This window comes from Mesoplodon bidens (assembly GCF_964165515.1).
Source record: "Mesoplodon bidens genome assembly, chromosome: 14".
In the NCBI taxonomy this organism is placed as follows: domain Eukaryota; kingdom Metazoa; phylum Chordata; class Mammalia; order Artiodactyla; family Ziphiidae; genus Mesoplodon; species Mesoplodon bidens.
Genome location: NC_138170.1, coordinates 24,883,402 through 24,909,648, shown reverse-complemented (window position 1 = coordinate 24,909,648; position 26,247 = coordinate 24,883,402). Strand labels below are relative to the sequence as shown.

Below are 26,247 nucleotides of genomic sequence, written 5' to 3'. Positions count from 1 at the left end.
AGAAAGCACTAATCTAGTCATTGAGAAATGTATACTAATATTTACATAGTATGTATATATAAATCAATAGTTTCTAAATGAGATAATCTACTGAACAAGATATCCTAAAATATGAATGAAAAGATGTTGTAAAATCTCTATATGATTAAAGTACAAAAATTTTTATAAGCTTGGAATATAAATAATAAGTGCATTTTTGTCTGGGAGACAAGTTGTTATCTGGGAAACCTCAAGACATTTTGTAGATTATTGAAATCACTTTACTATCAATCTTGAGCATTTCTCCTATCAACTCTATAATTAGTATTGGAAATTACCATGATGACTCTATTTCACTATCAGAACATTGAAGAAACTATTTAAAGTGCTAAACATTGGTTTTAACAAATAAAAAACAATTCATCTGAAGAAGATGTTACAATGAGCTGAGGAATTAAAAGATCTCAAAGTAGAGAAATTTCACTGACTGCAGTATAAACAACTTGAGGGTAGAGAGTGTCTGTTTTTCCTGTTTGCCCTCCAAATTTGGGAACAGTTTTATAGGCATGGTGCAGGGTAATAAGCAAATGTTTAACAAATGAAAAGTACTGAATTCATTACCTTGTGGTACAAATTAGGATTTCTTTTGTACTGTAACTAGAAGATTTTAACTTCAGCATTATGAATTATTAATGTCTTTATCTGATTCCCAGCTCTGTGTCAACCAAACTTATTTGAGTGATAATTAGAGGACTTCATGTTTATCCTATCTTCTAGGATTTCACTTTTGCATATCTGTTAATTCATAATTTTGACATTTTTATAGCACAACCAAAGACTATAAAAACACATAGAGCAAGCACTTGCCAAAGAACTCTAAATAAAACACATCTCAGATATGAAATTAGATCCATGCTTGGTTATACTTCTAAGTGCTTCATCTGAAGAGAGACGTGCAACACTGCTGCATGAATTAATCACCTAGGGTGACTTTTAAACCTACCAACAGCTGGCCCCTCTATCATATCTGATTTTATTCAATAGTCTAAGTGATAATAATTTTTGGATCAAGAACTTTATTTTACTGGTTGTAAAGGTGGGCACATGCACACGCACACAATCCCCAGTGCTTTTAAAAATTGTGGGACAGAATTAATCATAACTATTGAATTTAAATGCCATTTATCAACTTATTAAAGTGCAAGCATGCAGGGAAAATAAGCTAAAGACAAGACTTTCATTTTTCAATTTATTTTTTAAAAGTCTTGTAGAAATCTTTATGAAATTAACACAAAATGGTGGTACCAAAAATCTTTTTGCTTTGTTTATTCCCTAGTCTGTGGTGATGTAAACAGTGGAAGTTAACCCGGAATTTAAGTTAAGGAAAGCTATATTGTATTAAGTTTAGCCAAAATTCTCTAACTTGCCATATTTTTTCAAATAAATAAACTTTCTATTCTCTTCCCTCTCTCCTCATCTCCCTTAAGGTATGTCAACTCTAACCCCGCCCCCCCATACACACACCTTGTTGCCTCTGATATTATCTCCTCTACTAGAGGTGCTTTTGTACTTATTGCTACACAATAGTTCAACAATAAAATGTGATAAATGCAGGCAAAGGTGTTTCAAGAAAGAAGGTAAATGTCCTTACACATTTTCAACATAGAAACAAAAAGTTTACAAAACAGCAAAATTTAAAAAAAAAGTTATAGATAAAGTTTGCAGATAATGTTGTCATCCCTCTTAAAAGAAGGGGGATAAGGCACAGAAGAAATGTAGTGTTGAGGACAATGAAAATCAGCAGTTATTGCAATCTATTTATGCTGCATTCAATGGATTTAGAAGACAGAGGCTTGAGTGCTGTCGTTATTACTTGTTTGCCATTTGATGGTGGGCAAAATATTTAATTTCATTGGGTTTCTCTTTCTATGCCTCTAAAATGTGGATTCCCAGGCTAAGAAAATATTTCAAATCTTTTCTAGGTCTAAAAGTCACAGACCTTAGTGTACCCTTTATAAAGGCCACATTTTCACAAAAGATAGCATTCTTGTAAAACACCTTTATAGAAAGAAAAAGCTATATTTAGAAAGCCCACTCAGTGTCCAGGGTTTTCTGAAGTCGTACTGCTGTTTGTAACCAGGTGTAGGCCAGTAGGACAACACATTTGCTTTAATAACTGTCCAGATTTCTTGGAGTTAAAGATAAGTTTTTCATTATTCTAAGTGTTGACCTAAGAAATTATTGAAAATAAGAATTGTTCTAATTTACTTCTTGAATTGCCCAGTTCTTACATGGCCTGACATGAAAGGCGATTTAAAAGATTGCATTTAAGTTTGGACATATAGCCTTCATCCTGCTGTTTCATCACAGACCTCTTACAAGATAAACACGTGCAACCATTTTGAGTTTCTGAATGGGAGTGCTTATAGTATTTTCCCCTTATAAATTTCTTGCCAACTTACTCCAATTTGAATGCAGGTAGAAATTTATAAATTTCTCCAAGAACTTATTTTTATTTTTATGAATCTTACTGATTTTGTTTTAATACCGAGGACTTTATCAAATTCATAGACATTTGATAGAATGAAAAGCAAAAGCATAATTAGGAAAAATCCAAAAACCTCAAATAGAAAATAAGATGCTATGTTGTTAGTAACAGAAATTAGCACAAATAGACTGAAAAACTGACCACCATTGTAAACTGAGCTTTTAACTATGGCAGTCGCCAGGAAAAGGAGGGTTACTCCTCTTTTTTTGCCTTCTTTTAACAATCTCGAAAATTAAAGAAAGATTGAAATGACAATAAAAATAAGTTATTTCCCAAACCATTTGAGAGTAGTTGCTAACACAATGCAATGTCTCCCCCCAATCCTCTAGTATTTCCTACAAACATATATCCAAATATAATCATGAAAATAAGAAAATTAACACTGACACATGACCACAGAGCCACTAATCCTCAGACCCCTTTCAAGTTTTGTCAATTATCCCCATCATGTCGTTCATAATAAAAGGATCAGCCCAGTGTCACATGTTGCATCTAGCTGTCCTGTCTCTTTAGTTTTTTAATCTGGAAAATTTTCTCAGGCTTCCCTTGAATCTCATGAACTAGAAAGTTTTAAAGAATATGGATCAGTTATTTTGTAGGATTTAGCTGTTTGTATTTGTCTCATGATTATTCAGGATATGTGTAGTTGGCAGGAATAACAGTGGTGAAGCTCTGTTCTTCTCACTGCTTCCTATCAAACAATTTTGGCAAACTTTTAACTTGTAACCTTACTGGAATATCATGTTACTCATTTGATTAAGGTGTATCACCCAGTCTTCTCCATTGTAAAGTTATTTTTTTCTCCTTCATTATTAATAATTTTTGTGGTAAGGCACTTTGTAATTATGTAAATATCCTGTTCCTCATCAAACATAATTTACTCAATTTAATTATTTAAATCAGTATGAACTCATAGACTCCTATTTTATTCAACTGACTATAATACATTTCTGCCATTATTTATTTTGAGGCAGAGATTGTTCAAGATTTGTCCAGTGGAAACCCCTTCAGTTTGGCTTCTATATCCTTTGATGTTTCCCAATTATTCTGTGATATCTCCCTTCTGTTTTTTTTTAACATCTTTATTGGAGTATACTTGTTTTACAATGGTGTGTTAGTTTCTGCTTTATAACAAAGTGAATCAGTTATACATGTATCCTCATATCTCTTCCCTCTTGCATCGCTCTCCTTCCCACCCTCTCAATCCCACCCCTCTAGGTCACAAAGCACCGAACTGATCTCCCTGTGCTATGCGGCTGCTTCCCACTAGCTATCTATTTTACGTTTGCTAGTGTATATATGTCCATGCCACTCTCTCACTTTGTCACAGCTTATCCTTCCCCCTCCCCATATCCTTAAGTCCATTCTCTAGTAGGTCTGTGTCTTTATTCCCGTCTTACCCCTAGGTTCTTCATGACATTTTTTTTTTTAGATTCCATATATATGTGTTAGCATACGGTATTTGTCTTTCTCTTTCTGACTTACTTCACTCTGTATGACAGACTCTAGGTCCATCCACCTCACTACAAATAACTCAATTTCGCTTCTTTTTATGGCTGATCCCTTACTTCTTGAAACAATAATATGTTCTAGGGTCATCTTATATTTTCCCTGTAGTGGTTCTAGAATCAGCCATTTCTCCAAAGAGCTTTAGTTCCTTCAGTTGGAGAGCTGTATTTAGAAACCAAGATCTGGACACTAGGTGTATTCATTGCTCTTGGGAAGCAGTGGTCCCAGGTACTCTCAATAGGCAGAGCTAGGGGATTTATGTACATATATACATACACACATATGAAAACACATATTCATAACCATTTACACATATTCACAAACACATTCATTAACATATGCATACATATAGTCTATGTTTTTTTCTATGATGTCTCTATATTGAAAATCATGTGTTCACATTAACATCCTCCATTCCCTTTCAACACCCTTTCATTCTAGTTTTTGCCCTTTTCATATTTTAACTCCCTCCACAGATATTAAAATAACACTGATTACCATATTCTTAATATCCTTAATTATTTGATCAATCTTCCTCTATTTAAGTAAATTCTTGTAGCTGCCACTTTCCCATCCACACATTTTCTCCCCTGGCACGGGTTAGGACAATCTGTACAGAGTGGTTGCCAAGGCCACTTCCTCATGTGGATGCCCTTTCACACGAATCAGACTTCAGCAGTCAACTCCAGGCTCCCTTATGCAGACATCCTCTCCCCTTTCTCAGACTCTGAGACCCAATGCCAAGTCATGTGGTCCCTTGAATGCCCACCTCCCCCATGCTGACAAAGGGTTATTTTACCTCACTTAATGGACTAATTTGTTCAAGAAGGGAAGGGATCACAACACTATAAAGCAGTTATACTCCAATAAAGATATAAAAAAAAGGGAAGGGACAAGGAAGGGGATGAAGAAAGGGAGGTGGACAGGGATGAACTGGTATCTTTCCTTTCTAAACAATATTTGAAGAGGCCCTTCATTTAGAAGCTGCAAAGACATTATGAAGTATCAGCTGAAGAACTGAAACAATGACATATATTTACACATCTGTATCCCTACATCTATGACACACAATGTACACCTAATTTTATAGCGACCAAAATATAATTTAACAAAACTTATGATGCTTAGCCATACACTTTAATACTCAGCAACTTAAAAAAAATATGCAGTGCCATTTGGCTGTTAACTATCATCCATTTATATGAATGGATTTGTAAAACTCCTAGCCAAGAGTGCTTGGGATAGCGTCTCTACTGGTCCTTACTGGATCCTCTTCTTCTTTTGTCACTCTTTTCAGTCATTTGTTGATTCTCGATTGTATCTCATTGGTGACTTGCATGACCATTGGTAATCATATCTGGGCAAATACCCCAGCTTGGTGTCTCTCAAAGGGCTGACTGAAAACCACCTGCAACAAAATCAACTGTGGTACTAGAAAAAATTCAGGTCCACAGGCCCTGTTCTGATTTCCTGCTCAGAAGCTCTTTAGAGAGTAATGAGTATTTGGAAAATACCTTAGCTAATTCTCACACATTAACACTGAAACCATGGTGTAGTTTGCATGTCTACAATTCCTCAAAGTTCACGGTTTAAAACACATAGGTCTCACTGACTACAGTTCTTTTATTTTAGCTTCATCGATTCACATTTGTTATTTAACCAACTTGGAAATTGCCAGATGTGTGAATAGCCGCCAAAGTAAAATGTATCTATCTTTTGCAAAAATGTCTTCTACCAAATGTCTATACAAAATGAAATGTAAATACCTTCTAAGATCTTGCTTGGAGGAACCTTACAGATTTTTTATATCTTCCAGGTTTTAGGGAATAGCAAGTGCAAAGGCCCTGATGTTGGGAAAGCCACTACAGAAAGAAAATCTGGATGTGTGTGTGAGAGAAGAGTAGTAGTAAACGAGCTTGGAGAGTAGGGCAGAAGAAATACTGAATAAAGCATGTGGGACAGGTAAAAAGTTTAATTTTTATTCTAAAGTGATGGGAACAGGTTTTGGGAAATAATGTGATATGATTCATGTTTTTTTTGTGATTATTCTGGCTATTGTATTGGTTATAGACTATAAGGATTGGGGCAAGAGGGGAGGAAGCAAGGAGGTTGTGGAAGAGGCTGCCTATTGCATTAGATGAGGCAAGCAATGATGGCTTGGAGTAAGTAAAGACGGCAAGAGTAAGGTGAGAGGTAGGTGGATTCAGGATGTATTTTCAAGTTAGACTGGCAAGAATTTCTGATGGACTGGACACAGGAATTGTGGGAAAGTGAGAGTTTAAGGATGAATCTAACATTTTTGGCCTGAGCAACTGGATGAGTTATGGAGCCAGGAAAAACGGGAGTGCAATGGATGGATCAAAGCAAAATATTTAGTTTTATTTGCTAAATTTGAAATGTCTATTATGCATAGATTGGAGATATTTAGTGGGAAATTGGAATTAGGAGTCTGGAGGTTAGGTGAGTGCTTAGGGCTAGAAGTACGAATTGGGGAATCATAAGTCATCTTCCCATTAAAGTAATGGGACTAGATTAAAACTCATGAGTAGTTAAGGTAGATGGAGAGTGAAGGGGGCCAGGAATGAGCCTTAGGGCATTCTAAAAGACGTTGAGGGATGGGAGGCATCACCAAGGGAGACTGCCAAGGAATGGTGAGTGAGGAGGGGAGAAATCTAGGAGAGGATGGTGTCCTGGTAGCCAGTGAAACAAAATATTCATTCTGGAAATTATGAGGTTCATTTCCCAAAGTTTCTTGAATTGATGATCATTTGAAACTTGGTATTTTAAAAAGAGCTTTAGCAAACAGAAAAGAGAATAATTTTCTATCATGAGTGATTGATTGCAGTAGCATGGGGAATGGAAAAGTTGTGAAAAGGGAATCAAGAATCTGTGTAAAAGACAATTTTAAACAAAAGTATTCATTTAAAAAACAAGTACACAATATTTAGACATTATACTTTGTCTTTGTGTCAACAGCAGCTACAGCATGCTGTAAGTGAAAGATGAAGGATTACAGTTTAATATCAAATCAGGGAAAAAGGTGAAATAGTTGAATTCTTTGTAGATTTTTAATAGATTTCAAACCTCTATTGGTTTTGAATAATGTCATATTTCAAACATAATTTTCTAAATAATCATAACAATTTTAGAATCAGAATAAACCTTATATAACCTTATATAAAACTTATTTAAATGCACATATAGTTCATTTTTACGGGTAAAACTAGGACTCTGGTCTTCTGATTACCAGTACTATTTCTTATTGCAACACACTGTTTAAATGTATAGATGATTGAAAAAAAGAGCATACCAGTGATCTCTTAAATGTTTTACAAAATATTAAGTAATTAAAATTAGGGGAAATAAAGCTCATGAGGATTAAATGACAGGAAGAGTTTATAAGAGGGCAAACAAGTAGGAGATGTTTTTCCACACAGATAAATATGAGGTTTTAGTAGAAAATGACCAAAACTGCATTTATAAGGTCATGATACTAGCTAAATGAAATAAAGACAACCATCATGTAAATAACATATACTTTTGAAGGTGAATTTTGAACATGGAGACTGATACAGATTAACATCTGATTATAATAAAAATCAGATAGGCAGGGTAACAAGGTCTTCTTCATCCAATCACAGCTTATCAGGAATAAGGGAACCTCTTGATACTTTGGTATGTGCCATTTTAGGACAATGAACTTGCTACAAAGTGAACACATGACATAAGAAATAGTTTAGAAACATAAATATGATTCAAGAAATCCATGGATGGTGAAAGCTATGTTGGATTATTTCAAAAAGTTAGGGATGACTAGGTTAAGTAACTTCTCTTTTTAATAACAGAATAACTGTCACATGAAAGATCTCACTATGCCATTGACAAAGATAAAATCCCGGGATGCCATGGCTTCACAGTCTAATAGTCTAGAGATACAATGTCCAGTATAGTGTCCATTAGTCACAAGTGGCTATTAAATACTTGAAATGTGGGCAAGTTTGACTTAGGAACTGAAATTTTAATTTTATTGAACTTACATTTAAAAATTTAAAAACACATGTGAATAATGGCTGTAGTTTTTTTTTTTTTTTTTTTTTTGCTGTACGCGGGCCTCTCACTGCTGTGGCCTCTCCCGTTGCGGAGCACAGGCTCCGGACACACAGGCTCCGCGGCCATGGCTCGCGGGCCCAGCCGCTCTGCGGCATGTGGGATCTTCCGGGATAGGGGCACGAACCCGTGTCCCCTGCATCGGCAGGCGGACTCTCAACCACTGCGCCACCAGGGAAGCCCATGGCTGTAGTTTTTGACAGCACTAAGAACATTTCCATTATCATGGAAAGTTCTATTGACCAGAGCTGACCCATAACCTTTTTATTTAATTTTACATTTATTCCTCTTTGCTAAGAAAATCCTCTCTTACTAAAAAACAATATTAGCAAGATGGCTAGATATAAGCTCAAGATGCAAAAATCTATTGGATTTCTATAATCCAGGAAGAAAGAGAGAGCTTAAAAATTATTTAAAATGGAAAAAAAAACTACCTAGGAATAAATCTAAATAAAAATGTGCAAGACATTTATGGAGAAAGATATTAAAGAAGTCTTAAATAAATGGAGAGGTACATCTTGTTTATGGATTGAAAAGACTCATCATAATGGTGTAAGTTTCCCCCAACTTAATTTATATAGTCAATACAATTACAATAAAAATACTTAATAGAGGTTTTACAGGATTGCCAATTCTCAAATTTATGTGAATGGTCAAGAACAGCTCAGACACACCTAAAAAATCCATTCATTCCAAAATGGTCCTGGAAAACTTAATTATTCATAAGAAAACAAAGAAATTGGATAATACAGACGAGTCAATTGTAAGTGCATTAATGGCTTGAATATAAAACAAAGATACACTAGAACTTTCAGAAGAAAATATACTATATCTGGGTAGCACTAAACTAGGGAAGGACATTTTAAGTAGAACAAAAAGACACTAAGCTAAAAGATAAATTTGATTTCATTAAAATTGAGAGCCGCTATTTATCAAAAGACAACATTAAAAAAGTTAGAAGGTATGAAATAACTTATTTGTGTCATATATAGCTGACCAAAGATTATTTGCTTGTATTTAAAAAACAATACAAATAAGTAAGAAAAAGATAAACAGTAGAAAAATGGACAAAAGATATTCTCTGGACTTCACAGAATAGGAAACATAGGCAACTATTAAACAAATGAAAGGATTCTCAGCCTATCAGTAATTAGGGAAATACAAATTAAAATTGTTATGGACTGAATCGTGTTCCCTAAAATTCGTATGTTGATGCCCCATCTCCCAATGTGGCTGTTTGGAGACAGGGACTTTAAAAACATAATTATGGTTAAATGAGGTCATAATGGTGGGGCCCTAACTGATATGACTGGTGTCCTTGTAAGAAGAGAAAGAGATAAGAGGGATGTATACACACAGAGAAAAGGCCATGTGAGGACATAGCAAGGAAGCAGTGGTCATCTGCAAGTCAAGGACAGAGGCCTCAGGAGGACCCAAAACTGCCAACATCTTGAGCCTGGACTTCCAGCCTCCAGAACTGTGAGAAGAAAAATCTCTTGTTTTTTAAGCCACTGAATCTGAGGTATTTTCCTAGGACAACCTGAGCAGACTAATACAAGGAACAAAAGACTAGAATGGCCATTCTAACTGGTGAAGCTATAGAGCAAAAGGGCTGAAAATTGATTCCATAACTTTGGAAAACATTTTGACATGAATTTTTAAAGTTGAATATTTGAATTCCCTACACCTCAGCAATTCTACTCTTAGTATGTCTACTCTTTTACTTATGTTAAATCTTGCACATGTGTACCAGGAAACATTAAAATAAATGTTCATGGAAGTACTGTCCGTAATAGGCCCCAAACAACCCAAATATCACTAATAGAATAATAAACACATTTTCTTGTATTTATACAATAAAATATTATACAGTAGTACAAATGAATGAACACTAGTTAAAGTAAAGTGGATGAACCTTAGAAACATAATGTTGAGTAAAAAAAGCAAGCACAGAAGACTAAAGTATGTTATCAATTTTATAAATCTCAATAATAAGCAAAATCAGATAAAAATTATGTGGATGTTCAACATAAAGCCAAGATCAGAGTGATTTCTTTGGTGAAAGCAGGAAGGTGGGATCAGGGTAGAGAACAGAGAGAAGACTCAGCAGTTTTGATTCTACCTCTTAGTTTTGGTGGTGTGTTTGCAGGAGTTTTTATTATTTCTCATAACTTACATACAATTAAATATATTCTTTTGTAGATTATCTAATAATATTTAAAAAATCAAAATCCATTATATACCAAAGATAACCCCTAGACATTAATTATAGAGAGTCCACTTTGAAACAACATACATAGTTACTCATAAATCTTCTGTAGTTGAAAGCTTTTAGCTATGAAATTCTTACCCCTTCATAGGAGGACTTTATGTGCCATAATGAAGGAAAATTGTTCCTACTTAGGGACAATTTGCCTTCTTTATTTAAGTGATACTAGTCCTTTGGCTGCCTAGAAATTTTAAAAACAACTGATAACTACATCTACTGCCTGCAAGAGAATAAAGGAAAAGGAGCATAGGAGGCAATCTCATACATTATTGATAAACACATACAAAGACAATATTCGTACAAAGCTATTTCTCCATAAAGCAACTCTGAATTTTATTAATAAATACATACATATCAAACATTAATAAAAGAATAAAATCCAATATGAGTACATTTGCTCTTTTTTTGCAATTAGTTCCAGGATTCTATTTTAGATTATTACTTCATATCTGCGAGAGTTGGGTGTGTGTTTGTGTGTTTGGTTTTATGGAAGTTGCATTGTGCTAAATTTTACATTTCTTTCTAGAATTAAATGGCTTTTGTTATCCCTTGGGAATACTGAAGATAGCAACAACAGATTACTACCTACCAGTGGAAAAGTATAAATAGCAATTTTAGCTGCTAGTGATTCTGAAATTGCCCTTAACTTTGTCCTTCTAAAAATGCTCCAAGAATTACGTTTTGCAAATCCACAGATTTACTATCCATATTCAAGTCATTTACGTGGACAAAGAATGTAGCCTGCGGTATCAGTACAAAGGATGTTATAGCCATCAAGCCATCAGCCACTGAAGCCACCCCCAATGCTGCACCCTGAGGGGATTCAGGATGGAGAAAACAGGATACTGGTGCTAGATAATTAAAGTGAATTTCAAGGGAATGATTTCCATGAGACCAGATTCTTGCATCTCACCATATATAGAAAAGTGCTAAATTTATTAAATTAAGATGTCTAGTTTCTTTAATTAACAGTAATCTTTTGATGTTCCAACTACCTGGGTTTTTTTTTGCAAGAACCCCTAAATATCCTGTGCCCTCCCTTACCTCTTCGGAACAGTCCCTCAGAGCTATCTGAGAGGCTGTCTCCTGATTTAAGTACTCAGTATGTCCTCCAAATAAAACATAATTCTCAACTTTTAGGTTGTGCATTTTTTTTCAGTCAACATTTAATTGTATGGCTCACGTAGGTACTATGCCTAGATGTAATGGGATGAGCTGTAAATTATTAAAACTAGATAAATTCTGTCAGCTCTACCACTAGCTGAGATCAGGCTTTCATCTCTGGATACTTCTGTCATAGACCATGGTAGATATGGGGTCTGTGTTGGTCTTAAAATTATTCTTAGAATTGTGGGGACTCATTCATTCTTTCAGCAAATTTTATTGCTTATATTCTATGTGTCAGTTACAGTGCTGGGTCTTGAAATATAGAAGTCAACACACAAAAATACAAGGATAAAACACATTTTCTACCATATTAACTTTTTTCATTCATTAATTCATCCCTAAATCATTCAACAGGCATCTTCTTATTGAATACTGATGAGGGGTCAAATGCTATGCTAAACACTGAGTATATAACTGCAAATGAGATGGATAGGCCCTGATTTTGATGTCACTACTTTCTTTTGTCCTGCCATATAATGGGACAGCTTCATTATTCCCTTTACCCTAAGTTTTTATCACAAATTGCTAATGAAAATAAAACTATTAGTGGAGTTTCAACATGCATAGGTAAATGAGAACACAGAACTCCCCTTTCGCATGCCCCATTCTTCTCTTTCTAACTCCCTATGTGAACCCACTTTGTGCCAAGACAAAAAATTTGTGCCCCAATAAGAACCAAGCTGATTTCCTCACACTGACTGGGGCTATTGCTCATTTAGAAGACTTGATGCTTAATTTTGATAAGCAACTAGAAGACCATGGAGACAACCTGTAAAAATGATTTGCCTTGGGAGAAAATACTAAAAAGGGTTAATGTGCTGTTCCACATGTCTAACCTCCTGGGATTAAACCACAGGCACCAAGATCACCAAGTGTACTTGGCAACAGTGAGCTAAAAATGAAAAAAAAAAGCATCATAGTGTTATTGTATTCATTTTCCCCCAAGGCACCCTCTGATAAACACCACAACCTCTAAGAGAATTGAGAACAGCTTCCTTGTGGGGTAGGTTAGATATGCATCTTTTTCCACGCAGTTATATCATATCCAGCTATCAGCACACCTTACTTAAGGTGATTGTAATGTATGAGAGTAAATGTTCCTACCTCATTGGAAACCTTCTTGTCCTCAATTCATTGGCTACACTGGATTATTTTTCTTGGGTCAGACCTCCAGAATTCTACCAGAAATCGTTCCTTTGGGGAAACCAGGCCTTCCCAGAAACTCAGGAAACTGAAATGGGGACAGCAAGAGAGAAGGAAATTATTTGGACATATAGACCTCAATTGTTTGGTTTTAAGTAAACGTCCAAGAAAACATCTTCTAAATGGTATAATAACTTTAGGGAAATTCACGGTTTATAAGTTTGTGTACTCATAAACTGAACATATTATGATAAGAGTACAGGTTGCATTTTGTGTCTTCAACTCAAGCAAAGACTTCAAAAAAGGCCCAGTTATCCTTTGTTCATTAAGACACAAAGAGAGGGCAAAAAGGGCAAGTTTCTAAGTCTTTTTTTTTAAATTTACTTCCTTTCTTCAGCCTTCATCAAGATCTTCAGGAAATTAACTTTACTAAAGTTAATTATTCATAAAATAAACATACGAACATGCAGAAAACTATTTCACAGAGACCTGTAATATACAATATCCATCGCATACATGCACCATGAGCTTGTCTTTTCTAGCACTGGCATACACAAAACTCTGTGTGTGTGTGTGTGTGTGCACATGTGTGTCTTTTTTGTGTGATGGAGCCATAGGGAGAAAATAAATCTATTGGCTGCAATTCAGTGATGTAGAAAGATTTAAGGGTAAAGGAAAAGTCTACATCAAGTGAAGCAATAAAGTCATGAGGTTGTGCTTCCATAAAAATAACAATAGCAGTCTTCTGTAACCAAGGGAGCAGGCTCCTCAAATTATAGTCACACCTGTTAGACCATCTGCCCATAAATTTCACACTATCATTAATGGAAAACAAATGGCACTGTCTCTCCTTCCCTTTATCCATTGGCCATTCTCATATAAATGATTTTTCTCTTCAAGGTCGTGCTCTTTCCTATCTGTTTAAAAATATTAGGATTTAGGAGGGGTGATACATAATGTGCCATGCCTTGGTACTTGTACCAGTGATGGCTCTGTAAGGAGCACTGGATTGTTAGGAGGCTATAAATTGAATTCCCCTAGGAGCAGAACCTGAGGCAATAATTTGAATGCAAACTGTTCATCTGGGAGGTGCTTCCAGAAAACTCAGAAGTGGAGTGGGAATTGAGAATGGAGGCATGGAAGGAAGCCAACAGAGGTGCATTACTGAATCAATTACTCCTGCAGGGAACTGCTGCCAGTACTTCAGGGGAGTTCTGTGAAACTCTATAGAACATGTCTCAGAGTTATCCCAAGAATTGGTGAGAAACTTGAAGTACTTATCTTCCAGTCCCCTCTGTCCTTGGTTGAAAGCTACACCCAGATACATTAACTCCTGTACATTTCTGGCCTGCCCTAAGGTGGATAATTGCAGGTGGTAGCATGAGTCTATCAGCATATACTGGAATGATGAGTGCTGGGGAGATATGAGTGGAGCATTGAAACCATCTAATACAGTGGGAGCAGGCGATATTAATTATTGGCTTGCAAGTCCAAATGGGTAACCTTAAATTCCTGGGTTAATGGTTTTACTTTGAGGCATTTAAGCATGATATATGAGTAAAAATTTCCTCTATTAAATCAAGTTGAAGATCCTAAGTCCCTAATCTTCTGGAAAACTCTGGGTATCTTTTTAACAGATTTTTGAAAAGTAACATGATTAAGATTTCAAACCTACCATTCATTCATTCATTCATTAACTCATTCAACAAACATTTATTGAACACCTAAGGTATGCCGTGGGTTAAACTAGACACCAGTGTTACTGTTACTAAAATCATTATCGTGCCACCTAGAAGTCAATGTATTGTGACACTCAAATAAGAAAATCCATAGTTACCATAAAAATTATTACAGAGTGCTATAGGAAGACACAGTAAGAAGTTAATTCATGCTGTGGACAGTAGTATATGGGGGATATCAGTAGAGCTTCCTGTAGAAGGCAATTGAAATGGATACGTAACATGAAGGAAGGGTGAATTTTTGAGGAAAAGAGAAGATAAATTCATGTTTGCCAGAAAATGAATGGTTAAGGATCAGTCCAGAAAGTAGTTCCATTCATAATCAGTATAAGAAATGTCACTGGGGATTCCCTGGTGGCGCAGTGGTTGAGAGTCCGCCTGCCGATGCTGGGGACACGGGTTCGTGCCCAGGTCCGGGAAGATCCCACATGCCACGGAGCAGCTGGGCCCGTGAGCCATGGCTGCTGAGCCTGCGCGTCCGGAGCCTGTGCTCTGCAACAGGAGAGGCCACAACAGGGAGAGGCCCGTGTACCACAAAAAAAAAAAAAAAGAAATGCTCACTGGAGTGTAAGAAAAGAAGACAATGGAGAGGGTGGTAGAAGGCAGACCATGAATGGTCCATGTGTGTATACTAAGTGCTATGGTCTAGTCTTTGTGTTCCCCTCCAAATATATACGTTGAAATCTTAATTTCCGGAGGTGATAGTGGTAGTAGGTGGGGCCTTTGGGAAATGATAAAGGTATTCGTGCTCTTATACAAGAGACGCCACAGAGCTCCCGAAGCTCTTCTGCCATGTGAGGTTACAATGAGAAGTCTGTGACTCAGAAGAGGGCCCTCATCTGACCATACTGGCACCCTATTCTTGCACTTGCAGCCCCCAGAACTGTGAGAAAAAAATGCCTGTTGTTTATGAGCCACCCAACCTGCACCATAATCTTACAGCAGCCCAAAGGGACAAAGAGTTTGGATGTCAGATTTTACTCCAAGAAAGATGGGAATCCATTGAAGGATTTTAACTGGTAACTTAGAAGAGAGAAAAGTTTCATAACACAATCAGGTATTTTTATAAGAAAAAGTTGTTTCATTTTCAGAAAGATCACTCTGGAAATACTGTGACTAGATTTTTGGAGAAGGGTGATGGCAGTCCCGGATATAGAAAGATGAGTTAGTAGTCCATTAATGTAAGTCAAACAAGAAAGTGGATATAGAAAGCGTGAATTTGTGGCTGAGCGTTCTTTTCTTTTAGCACTTGAAAAATGTTATGTCAATGCTTCTGACTCCAGAGTTTTAGACAAGAAATATGCTGTCATTGGAATTGGTGTTTCTCAATAAGTAATGCATCGTTTCTGCCTGTCCACTTTCGAGATTTTTTGTTTCTACTTTTCAGAAGTTTAATTATGACACGTCTTGGCAAGGATATCTTTGCGTTTTTCCTCTTTGGGTTTGCTCAGATTCTTGAATTTGTGTTTATGTCTTCTAAAAAATTGGGAACTTTTTAGTCATGATTTCTTTGAATACTTTGTCAGTCCTACTTGCTCTCTGTTTTCATTCTGGAACTTTGATGATATGAATGTTAGTTCTTTTGTTACTGTTTACACGTTCTTGAGATCCTGTTCTCTCTCCCGTCTCTATCCCTCAGTCTAGTTTTCTCTGTACATGTTGTGGATTGTATTGATCTCTTCTAAGTTCATGATTCTATGCTTTATAATCTCCACTCTACTCTTGAGCAAAGCTTTTTTTTTTTTTTTTTTTTTTTTTTTTTTTTTTTGCGGTATGCGGGCCTCTCACTGTTGTGGCCTCTCCCGTTGCGGAGCACAGGCTCCGGACGCGCAGGCCCAGCGGCCACGGCTCACGGGCCCAGCCGCTCCACGGCATATGGGATCCTCCCAGACCGGGGCACGAACCCGTATCCCCTGCATCGGCAGGCGGACTCTCAACCACTGCGCCACCAGGGAGGCCCCGAGCAAAGCTTTTTGATTGTTGTATTTTTCAGTTCTACTGTTCTCATTTGTTTTTATTGTTGAAACATCTAGTTCTTTGTTTCCATTTTCTATTTTTCCCATTTCTGTCAAGGAACACATAATTGCTAATTGAAGCATTTATGTGACAGCTTATTTAAAATCCTTGTCTGATCATTTCAATAGATGTTTTATCTCAGTGTTGGTGTATGTTTATTGTCTTTTCTCATTTATTTTGTGATTTTCTGGTTCTTAGTGTCATGAGTATTTTTCCATTGTATTCTAAACATTGTGAGTTATTATATGACTCTGCAACCCATTTAATTTTATTATTACTTTTTAGAAGGAAATCATCCTATTTGAGGTGTAGTATGAGGACTGGGGGGTTACGTACAGATTTCCATTGGGCCTTACTGACAATACCCCAGCAAAAGTGGGCACTTATATTGCCTCACTGCAGACAGATCAAGTAGAAGTTCAGCTATCCTATGGCCCTTCTGACACCTTCCCCCAAAAGTGGGAACATTAATAACATTGTGTTGTCTTTTAGTAGGAGTGGAAGTTCATCTCCCCAGTAGATTTCTTGACACAGGGGAGGGGAGAAGTGAAGTGTTTGCTGTCCTTCCGCCCACATATTTCCTACTTGTTGATGCCGGGTGTGGGTAGAGGGTCAGCTACGTGCTGGCCCCACTGACACCAGGGTAAGAGGAAGAGAACTGCCAACTAGCCCTGCTTGTGCCATCTCATTCTGTCTTACAGCCTCAGGATGGTTATGGGGATTCAGCACCCCATTGGGTCTCACTGACACCATGTGTTGGGGGTTAGTGGGGTGCCTACTCCCTCCAACCTGTAACATCCTATTCTTATTGATGTCAGGGAGAGACGGAGGCTAAATCCCACCATTGGACCCCACGACTGTGTGAGGGCAGCCCAGTGTTAACTAGCCTGTCAGGCACCACCTTTTTAAGTCTGTTTGCTAATGGAAAGGGGTGGAGGCTCAGCTCACCACTGGACCACACTGAAACAACCCTGGTGGGGAATCGGAGCTCTGGCTCTTCTGGAGGGCAGGAGTGGGGTGGTGTGGAAGATCAAATCCTACCTTGGCCCAACTGAAACGACAGGACATAGGGGATGGGTGCAATATTCCACTGGCACTTGGCTTGAGTAGTGTGTATATTCCACTGGCACTTGGCTCGAGTAGTGTGTATATTATTGCCCAAATGGTCTTCTGTCTTTAGCAACCCCTTTCCTCATACTTTGGCTAGGGGGAACAGGGTTTTGTGTTTTTTTCTGAAGCTTTTCTGTCTCTTGTTCTGTTGGTGGTTATTGATTGGGGGTTCCTGTAATACCCTCTCCAGGATGTATGGGAAGCAACAGGAAACACAGGAGACTCATCACCATGTTATTCCTCAAGTCCCAAAGTCCCTAGTTAAGTCTGCCTTCTCATTTCCACCTTTCAGCGTCTTCCTATGTTTGTTTGTTGTTATGTTCAGGGCTTTAGTTTTAAGTGGGAGAACCTGGGAGAAATGGGCTACTTCATCTTCTTGGAAGCAGAGTTCTGGAGGCCTACTGATGTTAAAAAGTACTGCTGATTGTAAATGAAAATTTGATGATAAACACCTTGCCCTTTAAGAATTATTCTACTAGATGATGTGGCTTCCCAAAGTTGCTACAATTTGGTTTTCATACTTCTAAAAGCCAAGTGTTTTGCTGGAGTTGAAATTTAAAGATAAGCAAGAGATGAGGCTAAGATGATCTATGTGGTAACAGATTAAAGTTGTAAACATCAATATACGTTCATGTTTAGCTTAATATTGCTTCATATTACCTTAATACACATGGTTATGTAGAGAGATACTTATAGATATGTGCGTATACATGGGTCATGTACACACATATTATCTCTTTGCTCTGTCAGCTGAGAAGATCTAGAAGCAATGACATCCGAGCAGCAATTAGCACACCCCATACCCAGATCCTGCTGTCTAATACCGTTCTCCACTAAAAAGACCTAGTTATCCTTGAAGAAATAGCTGATTCTAGGACTGGGGCAGTAAATATACAAGATTTATAGACAAGACCATCTTATAGTGTCAGAAAGTTCCAAAAAAATATATAAGATGGGGATACATCAGAGTGGCACAAGAGCCAAATGAAAAGAGTTCAGAAGGGTCAGGACTAGAGCAATTTGAGGAACAAAGTAACTAAAGTAGAATTAGATTATAACCCAAAGTATAAAATAAAAATCCATGAGTTCTTCTGATATAAATAAATAATTGGATACATAAATAAATGCAGGAGAATAGATAAATCTCCAGTGCAATAGAATTCCAAATAGTTTATGTAGTACTCCATCTTAAGCATAACTCCCTATTCCTTAGTTGTGGGCTGAGCATATTGTCTTCCTTCCAAAAAGTACAGTATGAAAATGGGAAAACAGTAATCTTACGATGGAGAAACCTGAAAAACACTACGTCAGCCTGGTGATCAAGGTCGACCTCAGCATTCGTAATGCATATTGATACTTTGTACACTTGATGTGATCTGACAGAATGACCCTTCTACTCTGTGGTCTTCCTCCCCTAAACACATAATCCCAATATTATCATGAAAAATGCACCAAACAAATTCTAGTAGTGGGCATCCTACAAAAAACTAACTACTCAAAATTGTCAAGGTCATCCAAGGAAAATATGAGAAGTTATCAAACCCAAGAGGAGCCTAAGGAAACATGGCAACTAAAGGTAATGTGATATTTTGGATGAAATCCTGGAATAGAAAAAGGACATTAGGTAAAAACTAAGGAACTGGACTAATGGATGGGCTATAATAAATGATAATGTATCAATATTTGTTAATTGATTGTAACAATGTAACATACTAATATAAGTGGATCATCATAGAGGGAAATGGGTATAGTGTATATGGAAACACTTTATACTATCTTCTCAATTTTTCTGTAAAATTAAAACATTTCTAAAAAATAAAGTCTATAAAAACATCGTGTTTCTTGTTTTATGATAATGTGCCTGTATTTCCTAAAAAATATGTAAATTTGCTTTACCTTCCTTGATACTGATATTAAAGAAAATACTAAGTAACTCTGAAAGAATTTGTAACTCCAATTCAACAAGCAATAATTCTTGGTATTATCCTTTTGGAAGAACCCACTGAATAAATCAAAGCAAATTGTCTTTAAAGGCTGAATTTCTTTTCAGTGTTTAATCTTTTATATGATTAATGCATACCACAAGCATGATTCTGTTTCAAAGGGCAGAAAACGTTGATTGTAGGCAATGTCTAAAGTACAGTGAAATATTAATGCCTGATACTATAACAACTTTAATGTATTTAATGTTTTCAAAATGATGAATTGTTATTTCAGTCAATAAAGTATTCACTTGTATACATTTCCTACCCACCTTTTCCGAAAACACCCACAAGAAATGATACTATCTTCTGACATTAGGTTCATCAAGTTAAATTAGCATTTTTGGTAGCTGTGGTTGCCAATGGTACTGGAATGTGTGATACTTTTACAAATCCTCTCCATGGCAAAATCTGATCTTCACAAGGTAAATCACAGTAGGTGTCTAAAGCCAAATGACATATAGCTTTGTAGCTAGGTTACCAAGCATTTTACTTAGAGGCACAATAGAATGTAGAAAAGGCCATTTCTCTTTCTGTGATTTTCTGCTCAAAGGTCACTCACCATCTTACTTTTTATCAGCCATCTCAGAAGTTTTCCACAAAATTAGACTATATAATGTCAATTAATGTGAATGTAGCTCAACATTCTGTTTTAGTACAGCTAATCTCACAGTATTTTATTGGTGCTAAATATGTAAATCATCAGCAAATTTTTGTACTTTTCTTTTGATGTGGACCACTTTTTAAAGTCTTTATTGAACTTGTTACAATACTCATTCTGTTTTATGTTTTGGTATTTTGGCTGCAAGGCATGTGGGATCATAGCTCCCTGACTAGGGATTGAACACACACCCCCTGCATTGGAAGGCGAAGTCTTAACCACTGGACCGCCAGGGAAGTCCCTGTACTTAACTTTTAAAAATAATTAAAATAAGCTATTCAACACATTTTCCCTTTAAAAAAAAAGCAATTCTTCTTAGGGTGGCCCTGGGCACATATGTGACTTTGCCATTTTTTCCATGGACTATTTTCTTATCTGTTCTACTGTGTCACATTTGTTCTACCTTCTCAAAAAGAAGCATTTAAAAATTCATCTATGCATTCATGCATTCATACATTTATTAAATAAATCTATTGAACACCTACAGACGGCACAGAAAAAGATTCAGAAAACTAATCTGGGTTGCACAGAAAGTAATGAACTCAGTTAAAATTTTTGGTGAAAACAGGTGTTAATCTACTGGAAATTATGTTTCATTATGGGGACTCACAGACTCAAGGAAAATCAAAACCTAAATAATAATAAAGTAATAAAAGCACTAGCCATTTACTGAGTGCCTGCTTGTACCTGACTCTGAAACTCTAAAATCATTACGGATGTTTTGAGGATTGTCTGATATGATTATAATGTCCATTTCACAGATGACAATAACAAGGTTCAGAGACATTAGGTTACTTGCCTAAAGTGAAGTGGCCCAGAAACTACAGAACTGGAAATTGAACCTTAGACTTCATAATGCCAAAGTCTGTGCTTTTAATCACAGTGTGTGTGTGTGTGTGTGTGTGTCTGTGTGTGAGAGAGAGAGAGAGAGAATGTGTTTACTAGAGAAGTTCTGAGAAATGGCAAGAAAACTGCCAGGTATCCATAAAACAATAATTTAGGAGCTTCTTACTATACAAGTAATTGTTAATCATATGGCTGGATTAAGCATCTCTCACTTTTGAACTAAGAAATGAAAAGCTTCCAGAAGTTGAGTCTAAATTTTACATTTACATAAGATACTTTATACAGAATGCTCAAGTATAATAACTAAAGAGCTCTGAAAATACTGGAAGCATTCCTATTAGTATGGTTTCATATTGTGGATAATAGAGGATTTAAGAAATTGGCAGCGGCAACTGCAGACTCATTTGTTATCATTTCTGTGAATAACTGAATAAAATGCGAAAAATGAAAAAAGAATGGCTAGAAATTTTAGGTAGTTTCCTGAATCTCCATACTAGGAAAGATTAAGCAAAAAAAAAAAAAAATTCTCGAAGTTTTATTTTGACAGCACCTACAAGTGTATATGGTCTTTTTATACCAAATAACTTGGAATTATGAACTGTCAAATAAGTCTAATCTTCTCTGATGATAAAATTGCTGACTTTATTTGAAACTATGAAATGAAAAATGAGGTAATAATCCGAAATTCTTAAGAAAAGGAGTAGAAAAAACAAAATTATAAGAGTTATATTAAAAATATTTTGAAACAAACATAAAATCCCCATTACTGGTACAGAGCTTTTAAAACTTTATTTTGGTTTTAAGTTTTAATAAATATTTATATGTTTACATAATTACAGTCATAAGGAAGACACAATTTTAGGTCAGCTTTCTTCATTCTTTCTTTATTAAGCATTATTCTACTTTGCTCCATCATCTTGTAATTATATTATAGTAACTGTGTAATTTTCTACTAAGTGGATATAATTTCCTAAACTGTTTTCCTACTGTTAACAATTAAAGGTGTTTCTATTTTTTTTTATTGCAAATGACATGACAATGAGCATCTTTATATAATAATTTTCTGGATTATAAAGTATTTATTGGCATAAGCGTCCAGAATTAGAATTAATGTGTAAAAAGCTATTAACATTTTTATCTTGCTAGACATTGCCAAATTACTTGTCAAAAGATGGAACCAAATTATATTGCAAAAATCTTTGCCAACAGAAGACATTATATATAATTTTTCATTTTGCTAAATTAATAAGTTGGAAACCTATGTTCCATTTCTTTGAATTCTTTGATAACAGAGTGCTGCTGGAGGCTGGGAGGGCAGCCATGTCCATGAAGGCTCCCCAGAGTTGGAGCGGGGAAGTAGAAAAAGGTAAAAAAAATACTAATTGTATTTTCCCTCCATTGTCATCTCTCACTCTCTTCTGCCTCTGTGTAACTTATATCCAGGTAGCTGGAGAAAAATCATGTGGCAGGGCAAATTGGTATTCCAATAAATTAATAATCACCAGCTTCAAATGGATTTTCAAGACTGGAAATATTGCTCTGACCTACAGTACGTTCTCTCTAATTCTCCTTAAGGACTATTTTCTGAGAAGCTTTACCTGCCCTCCTCAAATGTTCCTCCATCCTCTCTACTTCCTTCACTCTGAGCTGGTGAGGTGCTTCATAACTCATTAAGAACACAGAAGTCAGTAAATAGTCCACTGCCAAATCCATTAATTCATTAGCATTTGCGTTGATCTTTGTATTCCCTTTTACTACAGGAGTTAAAGTTAAAAGGCCATGTGCACTACAGATAGCATTTCATTTTCTCTCATCTTCTCAAGTACTTCACAGCACTGTATTTTCTACAACCCATCTACTCCTTATGAATGATTCTTGCCAAAATTCAACCTCATTCTAGACTAGGAACTCCAACTTAAAATGTTAAAAACTATACGTGCAACATGAAAGCCTCCTTCCTCCCCTAATCCCTGCATATCTTCTTTAGCCAATTCATGTCTGAACTTTTCAAAATTGTCATCTTCATATATTGTTTCCATTTCCTCACGTCCCATTTACTCTATAATTTACATCCATCTGACTTCTCTCACCATAATCTCTTTGCCCACTGTCCTGAAATTTTACTTATGGAGGTCACCAGCGATCTCCATGTCAGTATAGCCAACGAATAGTTTTTGTCCTATTTCTAGGCTTTTTCCTTCTTTAAAAAAGAAAAAGAAAAACAAAAACCGTTTTTTTTTTCTTCTATGCTTTTACACTCTCATCATCTTCTGTCTTGGTATATTTTACTGGCTTTCTGTGTTTAATCTGATTTCTAATATTCTATTAGTTTCCTTTATCTTCAGTGGAATAAACCAGTATATGAAGGATTATTCTCAACAGTTAGTTCTCATAATAACAGTACTAGTAGCAGCAGTCAATACTCTATAATGCTTATCATGTGCCAGACACTATTCTAAGACACTGTTTAAATACATATATATAGACACACACAAATATATATGAGGTTTTCCTCTTCATAGGCCTGTGAAATAAGCCTATTATTATACCCGTGTTACAAATGAGAAAACTGAGGCAATGAGAGGCCAAGGTCCCATGATCAGTACATGGTGAAGCCCCGCCTGAGTTGATGCTGGAACTTTAGAGTAGACATGATAAATAATGTCTCACAGATTGGCCTTCAAAGTGAGCAACATTTAATTAATGACTTGTTAAGTATCAGAAAAAAATGGAACATTTTAATTTGAATGGGAACTACTGAGTCATGTATCAGTAACTAAGAATGACTCTTATTGAATGAAATTATTTTTCATTATTCTTTTGAAAGAAGAATATTCTTGTGTAAGTGTTTCTCAGTTGTTTTTTCATTCACATATTTATTCATTTATTGGACCCACATTTCCTACACACCTTCTATGTGCCAGTGTCTGCTGCCAGCTGTTTTGCAAAATCAGAAGAAAAGGAAAGGTAATTCCTTTTCACCATTGCCTCAGCCAGTATTTCTTCTGTAATTAAAATTGAAAGCTTTCCCCAACAGGTTCTCAGAGGCTCTCCCAGAGAAACATATTTCTCTTTTCCTGTATAATTAAGCACAAATTGTAAGGTGCAGGGCTTGGCCATAGAGGGATGGATGGTCAGAGGTGTTCCGTGCAAGGCTGGGGGACGCTTTTGTGTTTGGTTAGCTGTTAGGAAATGCTAATTTCCTTTTCTCTTGCCATTAGGCACTAATTCCCTGCTGTGCCAGAAATTTTTTGCAGGCTGGGGCCAGAAAGGTGAAGGGAGCTGTACAGCCCAAATGCCACAGAATCACCTGCACCAGGAAACTGCTGCTGGGCCAGGAAGGTGATTGTTCACCCAGCGTTTGTGCCAACAATGTACCTCACAACTCCTTTTCTTCTTGTCCTTGGGAGCAGGCCTAAGAGTAGGTACTAAATTCGGTCTCTGACTGTCTCAGGTCGCTAAGCGTGTACCCTACACACGAGGTTCCAATAGCAATTAAGCATCTAATCAAAATCTCCTAGCTCAGGAACAAAAGCCAAGGCTTAACTCTTTCCTGGGCTGCTGACTGCAAGGAGATCCGTGTTGCCTGCCCGTCAGAGCCACGTGTCTGCGTCCCCACATCTACTGCTCTGAAGGGGAGACAGCCCACAGCAAGCTCCCAAGCCCTACAGCACAGATACCCTGAAAGCTCGGGGAGGCCAATGTGTGTTCCTTCTGCTTCTCACAAACACGAGGCAAAACGGGCTGCACCCACATCACCCTAACACCTCTGCCTCTGCAGGTCTCATCCCAGAAATGCCCTTTCCTTTTAAAGAACCAGGTGGCCAGAACTGTGACCACAGATGACAATTTTTCTGCCATTTTATTTTAGCCCTATGCAAAGAGCCTCTAGCGTGGCCCTATGACTCTGTTCGCCTGGTGTTGACACCTTGTATGATCACCACCTCCCTCTGAGCATAGACAGGACCTGTGACTTTTTTCTAAACAATTGAGTATGGCAAAGGTGAAGGGGTTTGGCAGATGTTATAAAGGTCCCAAGTCAAAAGGGTAAATCAAAAAGGAGATTATCCTGTGTGGCCTTAATCAGGTGAAAGCTCATAAAAGAGGCACCGGGCCTTCTACAGGCCAGAGACCCTCCTTGCTGGCTGAAGCAAGCAGCCACACCGAAGAAGCCCACAGGGAGGAACTGCATTGCCTCTAGGATCTGGGGTGGCCTCCAGTGACAATCAGCAAAAAGCTGGGGACCCCAGTCTTGGAGCAACCAGGATATGAATTCTGCCAACGACCTGAATGAGCATGGAAGTGCATTCCCCCCCAGGCTGATGTCCACATGAAAATGTGGTCCACCCAACACGTTTATCAGAGCCTGGTGAGACCCCAAGCAGAGGACCCAGTGCCTGGACTCCTGACCCATAAAACCTGGGTTGTTTTAAGCCACTCATTTGTTACTCAGCAAACAGATAACTAATACAATTCCTAAGCATTCAGATCCTACATTTTTAAATGACTGGTGACTCAGCTGTATTGCAGCCATGGTCTTCATCATTAATATCTTCAAATCACCAGCCAATTAATATATTCCTTCTATGCATTGCCCCTTGGGTCCATGGTGCATATTTTTTGAGACCATTGAGCTCTTGAGATATTCTGTCAGTCATTTCTCATTTCTTCTCAACCTTGCCTTTTTAGTCACTGAGAGCCCATATTGCAAAGAAAGATCTTAAAGTGAGTAGAAAACTACATTAAACAAAAAGATATGGATCCTATGCTTGACACACAAATATTACAAAAATATATTCTTTTTCTTTTAATCAAGCTTTCACATGCACAAAGAGAAAATCATATTTTATTCCTGCTTGTCTTAAGCCTCATGAAGCCTTCAGTTCATAAACTTCTAGAAAACTTTCAAAGTTCTCAACAAATATGTTTTGTAGTTCAGATCATTTTAGAAATCAACTGCCATATACCAATAGGATTTTTTCCCCATGGAGTTTGACAAGCTGAACCTATTTATATGGAAGAGCGGGCCAAGAAAGGCTAGGATACGTCTAAAGACTCCAAACGCCAGATATGAAGAATTATTATAAAGTGATACTTTATAGTATATTATAAAGTAGGATGTTGGCACAATGATTTAAAAAATAATAAACCAACAGAATAAAAAGAGTTGC

The 26,247-nt window shown here is 36.8% G+C and overlaps 1 long non-coding RNA gene across 3 annotated transcripts in view; it reads right to left on the bottom strand.

Annotated features, from left to right (window-relative positions):
• The window catches only part of LOC308627517, a 43,206-nt gene that overhangs the window by 9,393 nt on the left and 7,566 nt on the right, over nt 1-26,247 (bottom strand). Inside the window, exon 1 of one of the 3 annotated variants that reach the window (XR_014017414.1) lies at nt 12,684-12,721. The exons of the other annotated variants lie outside the window; for them this stretch is intronic. This is a non-coding gene — a long non-coding RNA (uncharacterized lncRNA). Of the gene's footprint in view, nt 1-12,683; nt 12,722-26,247 lie in introns of those variants that run through there. 3 annotated transcript variants of the gene reach the window in all.